Genomic DNA, 19,035 nt, shown 5'->3' with positions numbered 1-19,035 from the left:
GCAGAGTGGTGAGTGGTGTGTGCTGTTGAGTGCAGAGTGGTGAGTGCAGAGTGGTGAGTGGTGTGTGCTGTTGAGTGCAGAGTGTTGAGTGCAGAGTGGTGAGTGGTGTGTGCTGTTGAGTGCAGAGTGGTGTGTGCTGTTGAGTGCAGAGTGCAGAGTGGTGTGTATTGACATTGCAAATGACAATGCCATTTATTTATGATTTAAAGAAAAAAAAAGAAATGTCATGAGCAATGCCAATAGCTCTACCTTTAATGATGCCGAGACCATTGCATTGTAAATGCTTGTTTACCCTTCCACCCTCCCATATGGGGATTCTCAGAGTAATTAGGTCCGGTAGATGCAGCCCTAGTTGTCTGCCAGAGCTTATGTCATCAACACGAACAGACGCACACAGAAAGAAGATCTAGGTCAGCCCCCTTTAGGCATTGGTCACTTTGGTAAGGCCTCCTTCAGTCTTGCTTAGTTGCAGGTCTACATTTTGCAACAGTGATTTGAAAAGGAGTCCATTTCTGGACCTGCTAATGATGAGCTGTAGGAGGAACACATGCTTGGGATCTGCTATTCCAGCTAGCTATGGAATCTTTCTCCTGGCATTTTGCAGGAGTGTGGACTCACAACATGAAAGGCAAGTGCTTGAGCAACTCGCACAAAACCCCCTTACAGGGCTGATCAGCCTCAGGCGAATATCTTTCATCACATGAACATGATGATGTAGCTGTTATCTTAAACACGGGTATTCTCATCACAGTAATCAGTGCAGGAACATTTTGCTTTGCTGCATTTTCTCTACAACCCAAATAGTCAGTGGCGACCCTCAACATTTTTAACAGGTACAGCATTGAGGCTGGGAATGCACATAGCCTTTTGTGCACAGATTCAAAACCATTTCAAATAGACTGGTATCATTGTGCCTGTTAAGAGCATAGTTATTTAAGCTGTGGATAGGCTGCTCCAAAAATCACTGACCTACTAGGTAATGACTATGTGGAAAACCAAAGATCAGCAGGAACAGCAGGTCTCCTAGTGACAATAGTAGTGTTTTCAGGATGCAGATGTGGAATATTGTGAGACTGGTGAGAATGTGCATATTGGAGAAGTGGAGAAGTGTGGCTCAATGTTTAGAGCGGCAGACCCTGATGCAGAGGTCTAGCCCGGGACCAGGGTTCAATTCCCCACCTCGGTGGCTCTTGGGCTCAAAAAATTCCACGGACCTGATAATTCTCGCCTCAGTGCCTATTCCAATCATGGAGTCCCACTGTGCAACTCTGGGCAATACCTTGCTTAATCCCCACAACGCTAAGGATGCCTGGCCTCCACCTTGGGGGTGCCCAGGAGTGGACACCTCACAGGGAAATCCAGGATGGGTTCCACAGCAGTATTCGTACAAGCGCCTTGAGACCCTTGCGGGTGAGTAGTGCACTATACAAGTATCAATTTACATTTACATATTCACTCATTCGCCTATATATTCCTCTCAGTGAGTTAAGCACCGCTCCAGAAATCTGTCTGTAATCTGCATTTCACTAATACTTTAACTGTGCATGTTGTATGAGTGAAGACATTTATACTAGTTTGCCCTGCTGAATCTGTTCTGTAGGCAATGGGAAATTACCCTAGCTGTCTTCCGTGAGAGAGAGAAGATACCTTTTCTGCTGCCAGCCTGATTTGTGTGTTTGTTCTGTGATGGGTAAAGCTTGTGCTGCCCTACCTGTACCGATCCCCTGAAGGAAAGCAGCTTGCACTGTTTCTCCCCATGGTGAACCTGGTGTATGAAGAAGCAGTGTTTCCACTGCCTTTGCTCCATCTTATGAAAAAGAAATCAAGCATATTTTGAAAACTCTTGCATAAATGGCCAGGCCAGTCAAAGGCTTTTGTGGGATCAGTGTTCAAAAACTAGTTTGAGGGTCCTGACTCAGAGACATTGATTTCAATTCTGGTTTCCCAGCTTGGACAAACATGTAATCCTGGGTAATAACTTTTCTTCACCGTGCCTCCTTTTCCATGATCATCACATTTCAGAGAACCTTTAAATAATTCAGTTCAGGATGCTTAGTGTACAAACATCTTCTTTGCATATACATGGCTTATTAGACCATAATGTTCATCCATAACAATAAAGGATTATATAAAAGACTTGCCTCTTGAGTCATTAATTAATTCTTTAGGGCATAAAGTGTGCGCTTCACTAACTCCAATAAAGGCCAGTCAGTGTGCAGCCATATTTTCCAATGGGCTAACACGAAAAAATCCCAAACTCACTACTTTAATTGAAATGTTCGTACATCATTTATAAATGAAATGGCAGTGAGCAATGCTTGCAGCAGAGAGGGAGATCCAGGCTGAGATAAAAAAAAAAAAGAGCTGCTTTTCTCAGCCTCTACTGCGCTGGTTTTCAAGACAGGATGGAACATGTGGGACCATTGACAATTATGGGAATTATGTGACCGGGCCATCAACACCTCACTGCCATTGCCCTACCAGCACTAGAAGTAAGACAGGAGATAATTGGGTGTTTGGTACATGACTCATGATCTCAAAGCCTAAGCGCATCCACTGTCCACATATATTCAACCACAAGAGTGGCTTGGCAGTGTAAGTGTAGCCTGTTTCATAGGGCTGTCTCTGATTGAAGTGACACACCCAGGGAAACATGCTACAAGTGCCAATAGCTTAGCTAATAGTGTGTTGCAGGGTCTCTTCAAGCAGTGGCACCTGGAGAAATTTCAAATGCCTTGCCCCCCACCCCCTTCTACCACTGGTAAACGTGCCTTATGAAACAGCGACTGTTTTACAATATTTAATTTGAGATAACTATAGTCCTGAGGAAGACACCTGACCCCCTTGGGGCAATTTTTTAGTTCCAAATCATTTTGACCCTCCTGTTTTTACTCTTCACATCAGTAAAGTAAAGTCCACATTTGTAAAGCGCACAATCACCCGTAAGGGTCTCTAGGCGCTGGGGGCCGTCGGGAAGATTAAGCGAGCTATTGCCCAGAGTCACATGGTGCTGCGCTAACCTGCCGCCGGAGCCGGGGATCGAACTGTGGTCCCCAGATTCCAGCATCAGTCGCCCTGGCCGCGGCGCCACACCTCTCCCCACAGTAAAACCATGTTAGGTAACCCACATTCAATTTTAATATAGGCCTGACAGTTTAATAAAGATATTAGATAAATGCAACATAATATATCCAATTTCACCAGAACTAGGGAAACCATCACTACAAGACTGTGCAACCAATGAAGAATAGTACTCTTAGATGCTTCCCAGTGCTTGATGTGGAACCCACTGATGAAATACACCACAGAAGGTAGGTGAGGGTTTATCATCCTATAAAAGGAAAAGAATGTATAGTAATTCCATAAGACGTTTGCCTGTTTCTTTCAGTATTTTTGTACTTCTTATGTGTTTGTATTTGTTTATAGAGATGGTACCACAATCCTTTAACTCTTCTCACATTCTATTTAGTGTGTTAGCTACCTCTGTTGTACCTTTCCTGTAAGAGTGAGAGAATAATATGATGTTTTTCCTTGCTACTGTGATTTACTTATTCATTGTGTTAGGGAAGGCTGTGCTGCTGTTCAAGTTGTACCTTTATTGTGTTGTGGAGCTTTATATAAACCCTTCCACTACACAAAATAAAATTATTTACATTGCCAATACTGGTTTTAATGCAAGAGGTGCATAAAATACTGTACCTTCACAAAATGTGTAAGCGGAGTTTACTTTTTTTTTCATAAATTTTTTTATTGCATATTTATGACAGAGTGGCCCGATGGGCTACATACTTATGTTGTATCACATGTTTAACTGACCAATCATAACATCATAACCCAATGCAAGATTCATTGTGTTCTGCTGAAATTGTCCCCAAGTGGTGTCGTAGTCCATAAAGAGCAGCATTAGATATATTACATTATGGGACTGTAAGTTTGGAGCTCGAAATTTATGACTTCCGAACTCGACGTTTGCTCTTCTAACACGAGTCCGCGTGATCTGGCCCATCTCTTCCATATTTTTGTGTGCTTCTGCTGGCATCCCTGTGCTAAAAAAACTGGTAGTTCTAGTCTCATGTAAAAGTCCATTCCTTTTTTCCATGCCCGCACTGCCGGAGGTTTATCTGACTTCCATAGTCTTGCTATGTCTTGCTTAGGAAGGGTGAGACTCGCTCACAGTAAGTGGTGCTTAGCAAAGTTTACTTTTGGTTTTACAAATGAAACAAGTACTTTTTTTAATGGACTAGACAAATTTGTAAAGTTTGTAGAAATAGGTGACAAGTGGCTCCACGTCATGTACAACACCTTCTGCTAATTGATGATGAAGATACCATACTTGACATAATTATATTGACTTCAGGGATATGAGGGGCATTTTCTTTAAAATCCTGTAAGGGATATCTCTTGCCTAACAAATGGGTAAATCCTTCCTTATTGATACCCTTTTATTTGTTTGCCAAGATATCCTTTGGGACATCATGGAAAGGAAGATAATCTCCTTGCTGGAGGCTATATTGGTCAAGATTTCCTTCTCCGCTTGAGCATGGGATGTATCCAACCCCAAAACTACCCGAAAGTGTATTACAATTGATAGCGCAGAGTTGGGGCAAAATTTAAATAATATGGTTCAACCTTTTTGTTTCCCTCAATTTCAGGGTTAAGCCCCATTTCTGGGCTGGCTTCCGAGTGTAACACACTTCAGGTGATGTATGCTTGCCACCGTTTTTTGAATTAGGATCTATTTCATCATCATAAATTAAATTACAATGACAGTTCTAAGTTTACTCAATGATGAGATTTTAAATTTGTTTTAAAAGTGTATTCCTCATTAGGAGTTTAATGAGAATCGTGTTGTTCTTTTAATTCAGATTAGTTGATAAATTCAAGTAAGTTTACAGAAATCTCATAAAATAAGGTAGAACAAATCCTCAAATAATGCATCAAGTGCTTTCCATAAAGGAAAAATACCCTATTCTAAAGAACAGGACCAGAAATTTAAAGTTAGTAGAAATCATGAAGAGTTTGAATCCAAAGGGAAAAGAGTTAGATAAATATACCATAAAGCTCAAGATCCAATTAAAACCTCCAGACGTCCCATTCAGGGTAGTTCATGAAACTTAGCGGTGTCTCGTTAATTTGAACAAATAAGCATACAGTCACAGTAGCAATCTGCAAAAATCAAGCAATGATAAGGCAAAGGATAAACAGCATCAGCTGTAGCCACAGCTGTCATTCAAGGGCAAGGTAAATGGAATGGGTGTCTGGGAAAAGCTGTGTGGAATGAGCGATGATCTACACCAGAAACATGCATTAAAAAATGGTAAAATAATGTTGCAAAATGTGTAGCAGTTCTCTACTCTTCGGATTGAATCAGGCAACAGCATTCGTCTGAGAGTGAGCTCAGCTCTTCCTTTCCCACGAAATAACATTCAGCTCACAAACTTTTATCACAAAGTTTGTTACAGACATCTAACCTATGTAGCTCCACGATTCATAAGCCTCCATTCCCATGGAAATTGAACACAGTTTACCCTTCTAATGTTAAGTGTTTCATTGAGTAAACGATAAACTATGCTAAAGAAGAGAATCATCATCTTGCAAAAATACTGTTTAGAAATGCATTTTGTAGTAATCTGGCTCTCTATATAGTGTACTAAAATGAAGTACACCATGCAGAGAGTCCAGTGGGTCTCCAATTGGTTTACAGAGGCTAAAGTAGGTAATACTAACACATTCTCTTTTGGTTTATTGTGGGCAAGCAGTTATGCTTATCAGAGGGTAGTGCTAAACATTTGTTGTACTCACAGAGGCAAGAAATGAGGCACATACTCAAAGAATAAATCTGAGACTAATTTAGAAAAAAAAAAAAATTATGTATATTTTTTAACTGAGAACAAAGTTAAAAGGTAAGTACTGTATTTCTAATGAATTTCCACAGATGCGGAAATAATTCAATGCAGTGCGCTATTATGCACCATATAATCCTGTGGAAGGAAAAGACTGGTAGGTAAAGAACACAGCACAGAGAGTTGTAGAGGTTCACCTTCAGGGTTTAGGGTAGCAGGAAGCCAAGGTTCAATGTTCTACCAACAATTCATCGAGTGCGTCTCAAATACCACAGGGAGCAGGGCGTTGGTGGAGTTGGTAGGTGGCACTCAATGGGGAAGGGGGACAGTCTGCACAGGGGGACTTGCGGGCAAGATCAAGAGCTCCCAAACAGGAGCTGGCGTCGCAAGGGCCTAGGGACAAGGGAACACAGCTGGTTTGTTGTTACCCAGTCCAGGCAGACTGTGTGTAGAGCAGGTAGTTTGGTCGGTCCTGGTGCGTAAAGGTGCTGCTCGCGGTCAGGTGTCAACAGTTGGCAAAGTCAATTTCAGGACTGCTAAGCCACTCTCGAAGTGGGTCTCAGGGTTCTTGATGTCCCTCAGTGGCTGCTGGGCTCAGGCACAGTTGGAGCACAGATTGGACTCTTCAATGTCGGTCTTGGGTGCAGGGAGTCTTGTACCCGGGGGTAAGTATTGCATGGCTCCGGTCAGACTGTGGCGGGTTCGGTGCCTGTAGTCTGCCGGGGAGTAGATCCTCTACTCCAAGGGAGTTCTTGGGCAGTTTGCGAAGGCTGGTAGTCTTCTGGGGTTTTTGGAGGCCACACAGCAGCAGAGTGAGGCAGTTCACCTCGACTGTCAAGTCTTGAAGTGGCAGGCAGGGGTTCATGCCAAAACTCCACAGCAGGCACTCAGTTCTTGGGTTCAGCAGCTCATCTTTGTCCTCCTTGCCTTTAGGTCAGTTGAATATAAAGTTCAGGGTTGAGGGGTGTCACCTAAATTCTCAACTTAGGGGAAGTATTAGGTACGTTTAGGGTGACTACCCACTCTATATGATCACTTCCTGTGGAAAGTGTGCATAACCCTGACCCTAATAGGCTAATTTTCTACAACACAAGATGCAGGGTTCTAAAAAGTGGGGTGCACATCAGCTGCCCCACCTTAGGGGTGGTGCTGGCTAGATGTGGGCACACCTCCTAATCTAACGAATCTAACACATTTTCCCAGCTGTCCTCCCGTGAAAAAGTGGGGACAGGACAGGGGGTGGGGGGGTCATCTTCTATTAGCTGGAGATGCCTGGGTCACATTTCGAAGGCAGCATGTCCTTTGAAGTAGCCCGCCCTGAAAGGCAGTTCCTGCTTGGATGAGGTGTGAACACCTGTGCCCAGAGCAAACTTCCTTCCTGGCTTCTGAGAGCAAAGGCTCTCATCCCAGAGGCCAAAAACATGTCTAGTGGAAGGAGGCTGGTCAAGACCAGTCAGTCAACACACTATTAGTTGGTAGGTTTTCTGGGGGCACCTCTAAGGTGCCCTCTGTATGCATTAATGAATACATCCAGCACTGGCATCAGTGTGGGTTTATTAAGATGAGGTGTTTGGTACCAAACTCCTTGGGGTACAGTGAAGCCATCATGTAACTGGGAAACTCGTAGTGACGAGTGTCCTGCTCATGTACTTGTTATGACTTCTGTGTGCACTAGTAATATCTACGGGTGAACTTAGATATCACAGAGACATATCCACTCTTGCAGCTCTGTCCTCACATGGGTATAGTGCACCCTTCCAGAGGGCTGTAAGGCCTGCTGTAGCGGTGACTTACCTATACCACATACAGTGCTGGCAGGCCTGGCACACAGGGATGTGAGCCATGTTGATTCTTTGTTTTTTTTCTGTACCAAGACACATAGGCTGCAATGGCAGTTTGCATGATCTTGGTGAGGGATCCCTAGTGAGGTGCGATTGGTGCTGCACCCCTAGTGGACCCTCTTCAGTCCCAAGGCCTAGGTAACATGGGTACCATTTTCTAGGGACTTACAGTGGGGCAGAAGTCGTGCCAATTGTGGAACAATCGTACAGCTTAGGGAAAGAACACTGATACTGGGGACATTGTTAGCAGGAACACAGCACACTCTCAGTCAACATTGCACCAGATACCACGCAAAAAGTGGGGGGTAACCATGCCAAAAGGGGCACTTTCCTACACATTTTATTAATGCAACAAGAAATACTGTTTTAAAATGTACAATTATTCTATTCGAGCATTATGTAAAATATGGGGTAAATAGGAAGTTTAGTTTATCACAATTAGATTTTTCGTCGCAAAATGTTAATTCATTTGTTAAACTAGAACATTCTGCAGTAATAACTAATATTTCTAAGCATGTCAAATTAAGGTCAACCCTTTAAATTCCCCTGAGCCCATTTGATCATTGTCAAGGTCAATTCTAGTTAAAAAAAAACTTGCATTTCAGCGTTTTGCTGGTCTATAGGAATAACTATATCTGCCTATTGCAGTTCACACATTTAAAATATATGTCATTTCATCTTTGGATTTTGTGTTAATCATTACTGTTATTCTAAACATTTTGCATATTGATTAATTAGCTTCCTCACACCCTTACACATATTTGCCTTTTGGCACCTTGTCTTCCCCCTCATCTGTGCCCTCAGGATTCTGCCTCCTTGCGACGGGCTCCTTTAGAGCAGACATCACTGCCTCAGATAGTAAGGATTACAGGGAAGGCCTTGAGATGGAAATAACTTCCTCTTCCTGCTCCAAGTGCTGCCTCTTCGAATAGCTTATGCCATTCTGAAACAGAAGGATCGAGCTAAAGCTCCAGTTCCTTTTTGAGGAGCGTTTGTATGGCACGAAGATGGTGTTACTGCCAAACAAAATAAATCAAACTCTGATGTGAGGGAAGCTATTCCCTCACGTCCTGAATTGGATTTTGAAAAATGTCTTTGACTCCAAAAATCAGACAATACAAACAGGGTGTAATAATATTTTATGGTGTAGGAGAATGTGGGCGAGAAAAGAGGTTTATGGTCAAAAGCAAAGAGAATGCTATTTTATTAACACAGATCAAATATTCTGTGCTTCTTACATGAAATCACTTGTGTGGTAATAATGGGTATTTAAAAGTAAGCCCCGATTCACTGATTAGAAATAAACTTTTGAGGTGAAGGAATGGTGTGAATCTGGTGTGGTATTTCAGGGTTTTAGTTTTGATACGGTCTCAAAGGAGAATAACATAGTAATTGCTGGTGACTCATATATGACCTTTGAACCCCTTACAATAGGTGATTGGTATTCAGGGGAAGAAGAGGATTGTCAGTGGGGGATACCGAAACTGGACCTCAAACCAATTAAAAGGTGGACAGATAGTATAATTCAGATCAATGCGATATGTTGTGAAAGAGGGATTAGAGCATTGAATGGTAGAACCCAGAGTGATGGACATGGGGAAAATACTTTTGACAATGGCCGTTCTAAAAGCAGGATTGATTATGTTTTTTGCAATATGGCACTCTGGCGTTATTTGGAGGATATGAAGGTAGTTGTCAGGCAGGAGAGTGACCACAACCCACTGTGCATTCACCATCATTGGTGGGGGGGAAAGACAGTGCGGAAAGAGAGGGCTGAGCAAGCTTTTTCCGAATGTGTTCCTTCAAATGATATGAGGCAGATCAAGTGGCCACAAGTCATGACGAACAAAAGGGTGTTGGATAATATCAATAAGGAGCTTGATAAAGCAAGTTTTGATACAGACACTATAGTTGGTGCAGAGAAAGAATTGGGGGAAGTTACCAAACTCCATGAGAATTTTTTTGTCAATATAAGGGGCTATTTTTTCAAGCCAGTTAAGAAGCCAAGGGGAGAAAGAACACCCATGAATAGAGTGGGGGTGTACAATGATGCCTGTAGGTCCGCGAGAAAATCCCTAGGTACTGCCATTAAAAGAAGAGATCCCAAGGCTCTTAGAATAGCTAGACAGGATTATAAGAAAATGATATATGTGGCAAAGAAATTGTGGGATGAACAACACTGGCAGGACCTCAACACAGCTAGTACTGCCAAGGATTCAAGACTCTTTTGGAATATTGTCAAGTGGGGGAGAGGAGGTCAACCAGAACCCCCGACAAATTATGTGACCCAGAGTGGTTGGGTAGACCATTTTAGACCCCAATATGCAGGCCGCCCTGATGATAAAATCAGGGAATCTCCAAATATTACATTGTGTATAAATCCACCCTTTAATATCAACGATGTAATAGTGGCCCTTAATTCTGTGACTAGGGGAAGAGCGCCGGGGCCGGATGGGGTGCCAGCAGATGTTTTTCTTCACGATAAAATGCGCTGGGGTCAGTATATCATGAAACTTGCAAATGCGGTGGCTCAGGGTGCTTCGGTACCGACGTCTTGGAAAGGGGCAGTAATAATCCCCGCATATAAGAAGGGCGACAGAACGCAGCCTGGGAACTACAGACCAATCAGTTTGATTGATAATGTACAAAAGGTGATTGGGAAAATGACGTTGGGCAAAATATTAGATTGGGTAGAAGGTAAAAATATTTTGTCCTCTTTCCAGGCTGGTTTTCGTAAACTATTGACCAGATCTTCCGTTTTAACCTACTGCATTGGAAGACGGTTGTACTTGGTAAAGGTAGCATCTATGCTGCTTTTATCGATTTACGTGCCGCTTTTGATTTAGTACCACGTCTCCAGCTATGGGATGTGTTAAACAAGTTGGGTATGCCACCAGAAATCCTAACTCTGGTGATGAGGCTGCACGAGTCGAATTATGCAAGAATCCAATGGGGTGGGTATGGAAAAGTAACCACAGAATTTCCGGTAGAGCGCAGTGTGCGCCAAGGCTGTGCCATGGTCCCCACGCTCTTTTCAATATACATTAATGGTGTAGTAGAGCGCATGGCCTTAGAAAGTGTAGATGCACCAATTTTGGCTGGTGTAAAAACCCCAATTTTATTGTTTGCGGATGACACGCTCATTTTATCTAAAACTCCTAGTGGCTTACAGCGAGCTTTGAAGATTTTCGAGGAGTTTTGTGTCGATCATGGGCTGGAAGTTAATGTAGCGAAAACGAAGCTCATGGCATTTAATCCGCATTCTAGTTTTAAAGGAACGTTTTTTATGAATGGGCAATGTGTGGAAATGGTGACGGATTTTATTTATTTAGGCATCCATGTGGCAAAAGACAATAAGTGGGGAAAACACATAGAAATGGCGGCCCTAAAACACCGCCAAAATGCAGGAGCAATAAATCTAGAGCATAAGAAATCACAGACAAAGCCGATAAAACCAGCTCTCCAAGTGTATGAGGCAAAAGCCGTAAGATCAGCACTCTACGGTGCCGAGATATGGGGCTACGAAAAACTAACAGCATTAACACTTGCCGAGAACAAGTTTCTGCGTAATCTTACTGGTCTTCCAAAGAGTACCCGATGAAGCCATTGAGATATGACTTGGGCAGAAAGGCAATAGCAGATATGGCCAGATTGCGTCCTATTTTATATTGGTGCCGACTATGGGTAACCCCTGAGCTTTCTCATTATGCCCAAGGATTCTTGGATGTCATTAAAATTGATGAATTCCACAAAATAATGTGGTTAAAGGAACTCTCCAAGACTCTGGTGGGAATGGGTATGCGGGGGCTATGGGATAATCCAGAGGCAACTTCATTTCCAACCAAAGATACTTTAAAAGAAAAGTATTGGGAATTGGTTGCGCATCGCACCTGGAATAGCGTTGATCCCTCTACTATGGAAGGTCGCTTCCTGGAGGCTAAACCTACACCCAGTCTAGAGTTATATTGGGATGTCATTACAAAACCCGGGGACAGAAAGCTCTATTTCCAGCTCAGAGCAGGATCTTTACCTTTAAGAACGCTGACCGACAGGTGGGCTAGAGGTAATAGCAACATTTGTCTGGCATGTTCAACTGAAAAGGAGACCATTGCCCATTTTATTTTTGTCTGTCCTACTTATACAATCCCTAGGCGAGTCTGGCTAAAAGCTATGTGCATATCGCTAGGCACTAGAGATAGTGCGGCGGTATTACGATTAATTTGCACTAGCACTTTACCGGTTATCTCAGTAGCGGTTGCCAAATATCTGGGGTGGGCTTGGGCCATTAGGATTTTTTTTTTGCTGTTATTAATCGGTTTATCCTTGGTGCACATATGAAATTATGAACTATAAGTGTGTTTAGATGTTGAGAAAGATAGAGATCCCACCGATGGGACTTTGCCAGCATTAACTGTGATAATATGAATTTGATGTCTGTTTTTTTAATTGTGCACCATTACTGATCGTCGCCTATTTCACTAAATTTTCGGTATAGTGCTGTCAAAATGCTTTTTTATCCTCTTTTTACTTAAAAAAAAAACTTTTATATGATGACAAATCATTTTTAATAGTAACAGAAAGTGTAGTCGTCATTGTTAATGTTAATGTACTCATATTAATATGGAACGCTCATTTTTTATTTTGCTTTTATGAGTTTTTGCTCGAATAAAGCTAATTTGACTGACTGATATGTAACAATGGAAAATGTCTAACTGCTTTGAGAAGAAAATACTCGAGGTCTCATCTTTTATTGGAATGTTATCGGTTATTACCGTTACGTTGATGTTATCCAGGCTTATCGTTTGTAAAACACAGTGTTGCTAGCATTTTGTAAATCAATTGCCTTTTCTTGATGTTACTTTTGCCTTGGGTAAATATCTCGTAACATGGCCAATTATGCATTGTATAACTAGTTTTAATATATCTGCTTTTAACACTGTATATTTTAGGGCCTAATGTTTTTTTTTTTAAACAATTTTTATTCGTTTTTTAATAGAATCATAGGAACCACAATGATAAGGCCGCCATTGCACAGATGGCTCGTGCTGCCACAGGATAAAAACAAACTCCAAATTCCTAACCCTCCCCTTATTCCTTTCCCCCCCTCCTCCTCCCCTCTACCCCCGCTCCTTCCAGTGTGCCCTATTTAGGTTAATCAGAAGTTCAACACCAAGTTCTCGACTGTATAACTGTGCATCTGCCTGTTGTGCGATTCGCCAGCGCTATTAGCTGCCCTCGCCCAGCGATAAGGTCAGATCCCTCTAGCACCTTCCCAAGCTGTGAATGCAATCATTCCTGGAACGTCATCAGGCACCCCATAAAATCATCCACACTCCTCAGCCTCATCCGACTCTCTCTCCGCCCGTCCAGCACCCGCAGAACCCTCCCGACTAGTGTCTGGATCCTCCCCCTCATCTTCCTCCTCAGAGTCAACAGATGGGGTCTGCAACTCGGTCACCAGTGCCTCCCATGCCTTCGCCATCTCCAATGCCTTCTCATTAGCTGAGCGCCTGGCCAGTTGCAGGCGGAGGGCGCCCTCGCTACTCGCCCAGGTCAAGAAGTTCGTCCGCCATCTCTGAAATTGGGGGCCCGTTCGGGACTTCCAGTGCATGGTAAGCTCCCTTTTCGCCATGATCAATCCCAGGTCGTAAAATGTACTAGTGACCTTAGTACGGGATGTGTGCGGGAACCAGAGCAACAAACAAGTGGCCATCTCCACCTCTATGGTCCGCCCCGTCACACGGTTCAGACACGCCACTACCTCTGCCCAATAGGAACCCAGCCCCAGGCAGGTCCAGAACATGTGCCGGAAATCGGCAGCATCCACCGCACACCTCGGGCACATGGAAGTGGACACTTCAAAATACCTCAGGATCCTAGCCGGGGTCAAGTATGCCCTATGAAGCTTGAAGAACTGTACTAACTGGAACCGGGCATTGCGCGTACCCTTCCAGGCTCGCCGCAAAAGGTGGGGCCACGTCGTCTCCGGTATGGGCCTGCCAATATCCGTCTCCCATTTACTTTTAAGAGTATCTAATGGCAATAAGTGTTCAGTCGATAGGCGTCGGTAAAGGCAAGTGACAGCCTTAAAGGAGATAGTCTCCCCGTGGCAACCCAAACTCAGTTTGTAGATCCTGAAAGGACAGCAACTCGCCATCCCTGTATAGGCCCATGTGGAGGCCCAAATCCTCCCAAGCCGCCAACGCGGTCTAATTGCCTCCATGTGGGAGGGCTGTACACATGCCCAACGGGATCTCCGGGGCATACGAAGAGGAACAACCGACTCGTTTTTGACTCCGGTTCCAGCAGTGTGCGCTCCTCAAGAGTGAGCTGGTTAAGTTCGATCTTCTGTTGGAGAACTATGAAAGATAGGACGTGTCGGGGGATCACTCTGCCACAGGGTCCCTCAGGTCCCCGGAACTCCTGAGCCCCCGCCTGCGTAAGCCACTGGAACTGTGCTGCCAGGTAGTACTATTAAAAATCAGGAACCGCCAGTCCCCCATCATCCCGCGGGCGCATCAAAGTGGTAAGTGCGACACGCCGTCGAAGTATCCGAAAAACCGAGGCCGGAATCCATACAGGTAGTGTACGGAAGAAATAAAGCAATCGCGGCAACGCCACCATCTTCAAGAGCGCCACTCGGCCCGCAACCGACAGAGGAAGAGTGCTCCAGAAGGCCATGCTACCCTTCAGGCCCCTTATTGCTCTATGCACCTTTCCGTCCAAGAGGTCCGCCTGTGAGTGGTAAATGCAAGTGCCCAAATAAGGCAGGCAACAGGGTTCCCACCTCAGGTCCCCTCCCGCTGTGGGCTGCCGCCCCGTCGGGGTCAATGGGAACAGGCAGGTCTTGCTCCAGTTCACACACAAGCCCGACAGTTGACCGAACCGCTGGAGGAGTGCTCTAGCACCTCGTAGTGCTTCATCGTCGCCGGTCAAGAACATCAAGAGGTCATCGGAGTATGGGGAAATATAGTGAGTTTCCCCACGCAGCGATAGGCCTTCGTAGGAACTTCCCAGCCGAGCATGCGCGGTCAACGGCTCGATTGCGAGAGCAAATAATTGCGGGGACAGCGAGCAACCCTGCCGGGTACCCCTCTCCACTCGGCAACCCGCTGATATTGTCGGCCCCGTTTTGACCCTGGCAGAGGCAGAATTGTACAATATCGCCATCCATTGCACAAACTGGTCTCCCAAGCCGAACTCACGTAAGACCTGGAACATGTAGGGCCACTCCACGCTGTCAAAGGCCTTTTCGATATCTACAGAAAGCACAACAGCATTCGGGACCCCCCCGACAACATCCTTCCATAACCTGGATTAACCGGCGTATACACATCGCCGTGTTCCTAGTAGGGATAAATCCCGCCTGGTCTTGGTGCACCAGAGTTGTCATGTGCTCCAGAAGCCGGGTCGCCAAAATTCTACTAAGTATTTTATAATCCACCGTGAGCATGGAGAGCGGTCAGTATGCCGAGCGCGAGCTGGCATCCCCGCCCTTCTTCAGCAGCGGTACAATAATCACCTCTCTGGCGGAAGCAGGGAGACTGCCCGAATCCCAAGCCTCCTTATACACCAGGAGCAAGTCTGGGTGCCAGGAGTTCCACATATTTAGCGTAAAACTCTACAGGGAGCCCATCAACCCCAGGCGTCTTCCGCCACTCCATATGCTTGATCGCGGTACGAATTTCACCCAGGGAAATAGCCTCTCCCAACTTATCTCCCTGTTCTGGATCCAGTCGTGGAAGCTGGGCCGCCGAAAGGAATTCCCGGGTCTCCTCTGGTAAATCCGGCATCGTACTGCCGGCTCTCGTCCTTCCTGCGGGATCGCACACAGGCGGTCCGGCTGGGAGAGTTCACGGCAGCCCCTTTGAAGATCACTTGTGGTGTTCCCCAGGGTTCCTCTCTGTCTCCCTTATTGTTCAATCTTTATATCTATCCTCTTATCTTTGCACTTCAGCAGCTGGAGGTCACTGTTTATAACTATGCGGATGACCTCCAGCTTGTCTTTAACCTTTCTTCTTCCCCTCATGCTATTTCTAATTTTCAAACTATTATGATTTTTATCAGGGATTGGATGAGCCACAACCATCTGAAGCTGAACCCAGATAAAACTGAACTGGTGCTCACTGGTGGCTCCTCCAGTCCCTGGAACTCTTCCTTTTGGCCCTCCACTCTTGGTTCCCCTCCTGCTCCCTCTTCCACGGTCAAGACTCTTGGCATAAAAATCAACAACCAACTTACCCTCCACTCACAAATCAGTTCTGTTGTTTCTTCTTGTTTTCTGATGCTCCGCACTATCCGCACTGTCTCCCGTTTTTTTTCCCTCTGGCACTTAAACTTATCATGTCTGCCTTGGTGATCTCCCGGCTAGATTATGCCAATGCCCTGTATAACGGCATCCCGGCATACAGCCTCCGCAAACTCCAGTTTGTGCAGAACCAAGCAGCCCGGCTGGTGTATGGCCTTCCCCGCTTCCACCACTCTACACCACTGCTGAAAGCGCTGCACTGGTTGCCTGTTCTGCAACGATCTCTCTTCAAGATTGGGTGCATGGTTTTTCAAGCACGGCAGGGAACGGCTCCTGCCTTCATCTCTTCCCTCTTAACAGATTATGTTCCCATTAGACAGCTTCGATCTTCCTCTCAGTCCCTTTTGCAGGTTCCTCGCTACACCAGGAAAAAATGGGGAGGTTCCAATTTCTCAGTCTTGGCCCCCGTATTTTGGAACTCCCTTCCTGACCATCTACGAGCGATAAAACAATACTCCCTTTTCCGCAAGGGCCTGAAAACCTTCTTGTTTGTTCAGGCCTTCCCACACTAACGATTCCCTTCATTCTTGCTCTGCATGCCGCTAAAAGCGCCAAGAAACCGTTATGGTGTATGATGCGCTATACAAGCTTTTTAAATTCAATTCAAATTCAATACTGCGGTAGAGCGCGGTGTAGTAGCTAAGGAACTGGTCATTAATCTCTGATTGTGTATGTACATGGCCCCCTGCAGGCGTACTCAAGGATAGAATCGGGGTGCCCCGGGCTGCCGGGTTCGCTAGCCATGCTAACAAGGAGCCCACTTTATCCCGTTCTGCATGGGCCCTCACCAGGTACTCTCTGTAGTCAAGGCAACGCAGACGCTCTACTTGAGTGGCCACTGCCTCGCACGCTTCCAGCACCGCTGCTCTGCTCGCCGCATCCGCGTGACTCGCCCTTTCAGCACGACGCTGCCAGTCCTCCTCCTGCGTGATGTCCCTCAACAACGTCTTGCGGGCGCCCGCCGAGGCCGAGATGCATGCCCCTCTTATCACCACCTTAAATGCGTCCCACTCATGGGCTCTGCTAGACGCTGTGCCTGCATTTTTGGCAAAGTAATGTTCGATACTATCCTGAACCTCCGCACTAAAAGCAGGATCTTCCAATGCCGTGGGGTTCAAGCGCCACGTGGGGATTGCCTGACGCTTCCACGTCCACCGCACTACAATTAGGCAGGGGTTGTGATCCGACAGCGTCCGCGCCAGGTATTCGCTATGATAGACCATGCCCTTGGCTTCTGGTGAGCACAGGATACCATCTATTCGCACATGCAATTCATGTGGGACAGAGTAAAATGAGTAGTCCCTATCCGTCGGGTGATGGGACCGCCACACATCTATCAGGCCCCATGTGTCCTGCCATTCCCGCCGCGCCTTCGCTATCCTATGCACCGCTGACTGAGTTAGCGGAGGGTGAGAGCGATCTAAGCCCACATCTGCGACCGAGTTGAAATCGCCCCCGAAGAACAATGTACCAGTCAGGAAGGTCGCCAGCTTTCCAGACAGGCGCGCGAAAATTGCCGGCTGGCCCACATTCGGAGCATACACACTACACAGGACCACGTCCCTACCATCCATGCGCCCCTGCACTGCCACAAACCTCCCCTCTGAGTCAACCACCGTGGTCAAAGGCTGGAATGGCACACCTGCACGCACCCAAATTAATGTGCCTCGTGCATACGCAGAGAATGTAGTATAAAACAGTTGGCCCCGCCATCTACGCTGCAGCGCTCGACCTTCAGATTGAACAATATGGGTCTCCTGCAGAAAAGCCACAAGGATCCCCCTACGCACTAAGTAGGCATGCACCTTATATTGTTTACGCATGGAGTTCAGCCCCCGCACATTCCAGGAAATGCATTTCAATTCAAGCCGGGTCCCCATGGTAGAGCACATCAGAAAACGGCTTCACCCTCTCCCCGATTGGCACACTGGCAGTACCCCAACATCCCAAACTTCCCCAACCAAACCCCCTCCCTCCCTTCCCCAGAACAGGCGCTAAACTGCAGTTACCCATCCAAACTTGGTCCCAAAAGTGGGAATTTCTCTGGCAACTACCAGAGCCTCACACCTAGCGTGCGTATGGGCGGGTGCTCGCACTCCCGAGCAGACTAGGCGGGAACAACTTCCTAGTCTATCAGCACTGAGCCTCTCATGGAAATCCCATAGGACCTCAGCACCCCACCCCAGAGGGGCCCCCCGTTAATCCCCGACAACAAGCACCACCACCCGAAGCAAATAAACAGTAGAACCATGTACCCATCTCAAGCAGCAGCCCCCTTCAGCCTTTCTCCCAACAGGGCGGCTCAACGCCGCTCAAACACCCCCTTACTGTACATAAACCTGGTATGTAAATGTCACTCGTCCATGAGGTCATCAGCAGTCCCCGGCGTGACATGCGGCAGTGCCCGGCCATCCACATCAGAGCCCTCAGTCGCTAGGCCCTCCGACCCTTGCTGGGAGCCTGATTCCACCACATGATCCGCGTCCGCCGTTCTGGAAATGGCGGAAACCGACAGCGTCCGCGCCAGGTATTCGCTATGATAGACCATGCCCTTGGCTTCTGGTGAGCACAGGATACCATCTATTCGCACATGCAATTCATGTGGGACAGAGTAAAATGAGTAGTCCCTATCCGTCGGGTGATGGGACCGCCACACATCTATCAGGCCCCATGTGTCCTGCCATTCCCGCCGCGCCATCGCGATGGCGTTCTAGCGGAAGCCCTGCGACCCCATGGCCATCGCCTCCGTCGCGGTTTTGGGCTGGTCTCAGCTGGCTTTTCAACTACCTTCTCCGTCGTTTCTTCCCCGTCTCTGCCAGCTTTATAAGTTTCCAGCCAACTCCAAACATCATCAGGAGAGTCAAAAAAGTGTGTTTTATCATCAACCAAAAGTTTCAGTCGTGCAGGGAAAAGGAGAGATTACTGTATGCCCTCCTCGCGAAGAGCCCTCTTAACCGACAAGAAGGTGGAGCGGCTGCGCTGGACATCATAGGAATAGTCAGGATAAATGGATACTGATGCATTATCCACCCGGTAAGGGCCA

At 46.2% G+C, this 19,035-nt stretch overlaps 1 protein-coding gene across 1 annotated transcript in view; it reads left to right on the top strand.

Moving 5' to 3' along the window:
• Positions 1-19,035, top strand: part of LOC144827301 (chloride channel protein C-like) — a 602,170-nt gene that overhangs the window by 255,617 nt on the left and 327,518 nt on the right. The window lies entirely within an intron of this gene.

This window comes from Lissotriton helveticus, chromosome 4_1 (genome assembly GCF_964261635.1).
Source record: "Lissotriton helveticus chromosome 4_1, aLisHel1.1, whole genome shotgun sequence".
Lineage (NCBI taxonomy): Eukaryota > Metazoa > Chordata > Amphibia > Caudata > Salamandridae > Lissotriton > Lissotriton helveticus.
This window is presented reverse-complemented; position numbering and strand designations above follow the sequence as displayed.